This window comes from Dermochelys coriacea, chromosome 9, assembly GCF_009764565.3.
Source record: "Dermochelys coriacea isolate rDerCor1 chromosome 9, rDerCor1.pri.v4, whole genome shotgun sequence".
NCBI classification, from domain to species: Eukaryota; Metazoa; Chordata; order Testudines; family Dermochelyidae; genus Dermochelys; species Dermochelys coriacea.
In genome coordinates, this window is record NC_050076.1 from 5,293,745 (window position 1) to 5,299,744 (window position 6,000).

Genomic DNA, 6,000 nt, shown 5'->3' on the forward strand with positions numbered 1-6,000 from the left:
AAATGATAAGGGTATGGAACAGCTTCCATATGAGCAGAGATTATGAAGACTGGCACTGCTCATCTTAGCTTATGCTTAAGCTTATGCTCTAATAAATTTGTTAGTCTCTAAGGTGCCACAAGTACTCCTTTTCTTTTTGCTCATCTTAGAAAAGAGATGACTAAGGCGGAATACAATAGAAGTCAATAAAATCATGACTGTTGTGGAGAAAGTGAATAAGGACGTGTTATTTTCCCTTTACTTAACATAAGAACCAGGGGTCACCCAACGAAATTAACAGGCAGCAGGTTTAAAACAAATTTAAGGAAGTATTTTTTCACACAACACACAGTCAACCTGTGGAACTTGTTGCCTGAGATTGTTGTGAAGGCCAAAAGCATAACTGGGCTCAAAAAAAGAATTAGATAAGTTCATGGAGGATAGGTCCATCAATGGCTATTAGCCAAGATGGTCAGGGACGCAACCCCATGCTTTGGTTGAACCTAAATCTCTGTTTACCAGAAGCTAGGACTGGAATATGGGAAATGGATCACTCCCCATTCTGTTCATTCCATTGGAAGCGTCTGGCACTGGCCACTGTCGGAAGACAGGATACTGGGCTAGATGGATCATTCGGCTGACCCAATATGGCCGTTCTGATGTTCATCACCACACCTGGGAACCTTTGTTACCATCAGTCCAACTACACGGGCCTCAGAGGGAGAGTGTCTCACTGGGAAGGCAGAAATCTCCCCTTGATGGAAAGCTCCTGTTTGTAGCTCTGGCCTGAAAGCTATCACTGGTACAACACTGAATATTGCCTCTCTTTGGCCTTCAAACAGTGCATTTTGGGAGGGCCATGCCACACTTGGGGAGTAAGAGGGAAACATTTCCCTGGTGGGTGGATTTGAAAAGCAAATGGAGTCTGGATAGGGGTTTGGAATGTCCAAAGGACTCCCAGCTGGGATGGAGCAGTGAGCAGACTGCAGGTGAGGTGGTCAAAGGTGCTTGGTAAATGCAATGTATCACATGTCTATGCCACCAGGTATGTGGCACCATCTATCTATCCATATAGCTCTCGAGATAACCTTTGGGATATTTCCAAATGCCAGTTTCTTTATTTTGAATAGCGCCGTAGGAGACTGGAATGGGGAGGTGCCATCAATTGGTTAATTACTGTGTATCTTAATGTGCTAATACAGCTCAGATGAAAAGAGAATCTCAGGGCATTTGCTTTGTTCACAGTGTGATATCCATCCCCTTCTGTGGAGCTGGGATAAAGTACTCAGAGGCTGTTTGATAAGGTAATGCTTTTGTGTGTGCTTTATCTGAAATGTGACCTTGAGAGAAGGTAGGTAAGATTTGCTGGTGTTAGAGATGTCTTTTCTTGACAAGAGCAGCCAGAACTGCTTCTGGGAATGAGCAATAGATTAGCAATTCAAACTGTCCTGTAATGTGGCTCTCCCAGCGGCTTGTACTTCATTGGAAGGACTGTCCAGATATGGCACTGGGTCAGCTCCTGGACCACATCTTCATGTGACCCATACGGACAGCTATACTCTTAATGTGAAATGGAGCTCTCCAGGCCCAGGGTGAAATTTTCTGGAACCTGAGGGATGGACATTGCTGCTGGAGGCAGATCCTTAGCTGTGGAGCGCCCCGCTGAATAGATCTGATTAAGCTGTAGATTGACATTGTTCAGCTCCGATTGGGAAATTCACTGCTTGGTACAGTAGTCAAAGAACCATGAGGAAGAGACGATGGTGAGGTACTAACCCCAGGGAAAGAACAGACTTTACAGAGATTCCACTGCTCCGTGGGGTAACAACCCCCCTGAATCGACTGTCAGCAGGAATTGAATCTTGGACCTCTCAAAGCATGACACTCTCCTGTTGGAGCTCACAGACTAATTCAGTTCATCTGGAAGCCATAGCTGATTCAAACATCTCATGTGCTCAAGCCACGAGAGAGGGACAAAAAGCCACACCACATTCAAGTGTGTTACACTAGTATGCCTTTCTGAGCTCTGGTGTCTAGAGCCAATGGTGATGAGTACCCTATTGATACCCAAGGTATAGATTTTAGAGTGGTAGCCATGTTAGTCTGTATCAGCAAAAATAACAAGGAGTCTGACCTCACACTTGGTAAAGCAACCCCCATCCTTTCATATATTTATACCTGCTCCTGTATTTTCACTCTGTGCATCCGATGAAGTGGGTTCGAACCCTGAAAGCTTATGCCCAAATAAATTTGTTAGTCTCTAAGGTGCCACAAGGACTCCTCATTATTTTTGCTAAGGTATAGAGAGATCCAGTAAAAGGGGAAAGAAATTATACCAAATCCTCCAGGGTGTGATTTTCAAAAACACTCAGAGTTGTCCTAACCCATCTCCCATTGAAGTCAGGGAAAGTTTGCCTGTTAATTTTGATCAGAGTTAGGTCATTGCTGAGTACTTTTGAAAATCCCACTCTTAACACCAAAGGGTTAAACAAACAGCTTGGTCCGCCACTTCAAGTTTACAAGAACAAAAGTTTTTCCAGCAGGTATCTTTGTGGATGTGGAAGCAATAGGAGCTTCTGCAGAGACAAAAAGAAAAGGAGTACTTGTGGCACCTTAGAGACTAACAAATTTATTTGAGCGTAAGCTTTCGTGAGCTACAGCTCACTTCATCGGATGCATCCGATGAAGTGAGCTGTAGCTCACGAAAGCTTACGCTCAAATAAATTTGTTAGTCTCTAAGGTGCCACAAGTACTCCTTTTCTTTTTGCGAATACAGACTAACACGGCTGCTACTCTGAAATCTGCAGAGACAGTATCAGCTTTGCATTAATTTTTTTTAATCCTTTCTGTTTGTACCAAAAGAAAATAAGTCTCTCATTTTCCAATTTTTTTCTGTCAGCTATGATTTTTTTTGTTTTTGTACAATAATGCATCAGGAGGAGATCTGCTTTTGTTCCTCACTGAGATAATTATTAGGAGAGCATGCTTTGCTTGTTCTCATTATCTTTGTTTTAGGTGCAAAGATACCGAGTCTTATGTTGAGCTTAGTTCCATAATCGCCTTCCGCTTCTGCAAGTATAACACAAGCCTCGCACCAGGGGACATGGGGTAGGATCAGGAAAGATTAACAATATTTTGCTAGGAATCTAGACTTTTTTTCACACTTTAAGCATGGGAAATATTTACTTCCATACCTTCCACATGCAACCATGCAGAGATAGCCAAGAGAGCTACAGAAAGATACTCCTTCCAATTGATTTGCTTTACACAAAGTTTTGTTTTTTAATTAAATGAATTCTTTTGTTTCATCTCTTCTTTTTTTCTTTTCAAAAAATAATAATTTGTTAAATTGGGAAAAGTTCAAGAGATGGGACAGGACCAAAAATGAGGATCTGAAAATGATCCACTGTTTGGGAAAGTTTGCATTGGCTCCAACCTCTCTTTTGGGCTTGTCTCAAACGAAATCATAGATTCATAGAGTTTAAGTCTAGTCTAACCTCCTGCATATCACAGGCCAGAGAACCTCACCCATATACCCCTGTATTGAACCCCATAACTTGTTTGACTAAAGCATATATCACCACCTCTTGGTGCAGTCTACGGGACCCAGCTTCTCCTAACTGGTCCTCTTCAGCTGGTCTGCAATCAGATCAGGTCATGAACTTTCACCTTTAACTGTGTCTACCAGCCCTTCAGCTCCAGGGCTTGCGGTCTATCTCCTGGTGGCTTTCCCAGATGCAGCCTGAAGCAGGGATGTCACCCTCTGCTATCTCAGGCCTTTCTGCCACCTTCTCCCTCTCTGTTCTCTTCTCCCCTTTCTAGCAAGGCTTGTTTTCTCTGGCTATGTCTACACTGGCAATTGAATGACAATTTTTTGTCTTTCAGAGGTGTTAACCCCTCCCCCCTCTCCCCCGAAAGACAAAAGTTTTGCCGCAACAAGCACCAGTGTAGGATCCATTCCTGCAGACCGAAGAGGCAGGGTGCGCAGTACACAAACTATTGAAAGATGGCTCCAAATGCGGACGGAAGCCCAGGGATTGCTGGGATGCGAAGCAATGCATCACGGGGCATTGGGACAGGACCCAGGATGCCCTGTGACCCTGCCCGCCTTCCCACAACTCTTAGTGGCAGAAGAGCAAGAGATGCTCTGTGGGATAGCTGCCCAGAGTGCACCGCTCTGAATACTGCTGCAAGTGTCCCAAGTGTGAACACACTATTGTGCAGGCAGCTGACAGTGTGAACACATAACAGCAGTTTCCCTTCAGCGCTCTCTGAGCGGCGCTGTAACTGCTGGTGCTGTCACTCTGCCAGTGTAGACATAGCCTCAGGGTAAACAATCTGTTCCACCTTGGATTTAGCAGTGACACTGTAAATTAGTTTCCCACACCTGAAGAGGAGTTCTGTGGAAGCACGGAAGCTCATCTCTCTCACCAAAAGAAGTTGGTCCAATGACAGATAATACCTCACCTACCTTGTCTCTCTAATATCCTGGGACCAACATGACTACAACAACAATGCTGCATACCTGCCTCCAGGACTGGCCATCCTGTATGGGGTTGTGATCAAACTGATTGCTTATAAGCACTGGGAAGACTCTCTCTTCTCTCTATGCTCAGCATGGGGCTTGTAAACCCCATTCTAGCTCATCTTCCAGAAAGGCACCCAGTCCTGAAGATATCAAGAGATGGAGAACCCACCACTTTCCTTGGTAGTTTGTTCCAACAGTTAATCACCTTCATTGTTAAAAATGTGTGCCTTACTTCTCATTTGAATTTTTCTGCCTTTAACTTCCAGCCATTGGTTCTTGTTCCAGTGGTTTCTCCACTAGTTTAAAGAGCCCTTTAATTCCCGAGAGACAAGGCGGGTGAGGGAACATCTTTTATTGGACCAACTGCTATTGGTGAAAGAGACAAGCTTTCGAGCTACACAGGGCTCCTTGGGTATTTTCTCCCCAGGAAGGCACTTATGCACAGTAATCAAGTCCCTCTCAATCTTCTGTTTTATAAAACACAAGAATCTGTACTGGCACCAAAGTTGTTCCACATACTCATAAATGAACTGGGAAAGGGGCTAAACAGTGAGATGGCAAGGTCAGCAGATGATACAAAATTAGTCAACATAAGTGTAAAGCTGACTGCGAAGCGTTACAAAATGTTCTCTCAAAAAATAGCAGATGAAATTCCGTGTTGATAAGTGCAAAGTAATGTACACTGGAAAACATAATTCCTACTATACATATACAATGCTGGGATTTAAATTAACTGTTACCACTCAAGAATGAGATCTTGGAGTCATAAAGGAGAGTTCTCTAAAAACATCTACTCAGCGTGCAGCGGCAGTCAAAAAAGCAAACAGAAAGTGAGGAACCATTGGGAAAGGGATAGGTAATAAGTCGGACAATACCATAATGCCACTACCTAAATCCACGGTATGCCCGCACCTTCAATACTGCATGCATTTCTAGTTGCCCCATCTCCAAAAAGATCTATTAGAACTGGAAAAGGTGCAGAGAAGGACAACAAAAATAATTAAGGGTATGGAACAGCTTCCATATGAGAAAAGATTAAAAAGAGAGGAACCATTCAGCTTAGAAAAGGAGACAACTAAGGGGGGAAATGATAGAGGTCTATAAAATCATGAATGTGTGCAGAAACTGAAATAAGAAGTGTTATTTACCCCTTCACGTAACACAAGAACCAGGGGTCACCCAATGAAGTTAATAGGTAGCAGGTTTAAAACAAACAAAAGGAAGTATTTCTTCACACAATGCACAGTCAACCTGTGGAACTTGTTGCCAGGGAATGTTGTGAAGGCCAAAAGCATAAGTGGGTTCAAAAAAGAATGAGATAAGTTCATGGAGGAAAGGTCCATCAATAGCTATTAGCGAAGCAACCCCATGCTCTGGGTGTCCCTACATCGTTGACTGACAGAAGTTGGGACTGGATCACTTGATAATTTCCCTGTTCTGTTGATTCCCTCTGAAACATCTGGTACCAGCCACTGTCAGAAGACAGGATGCTA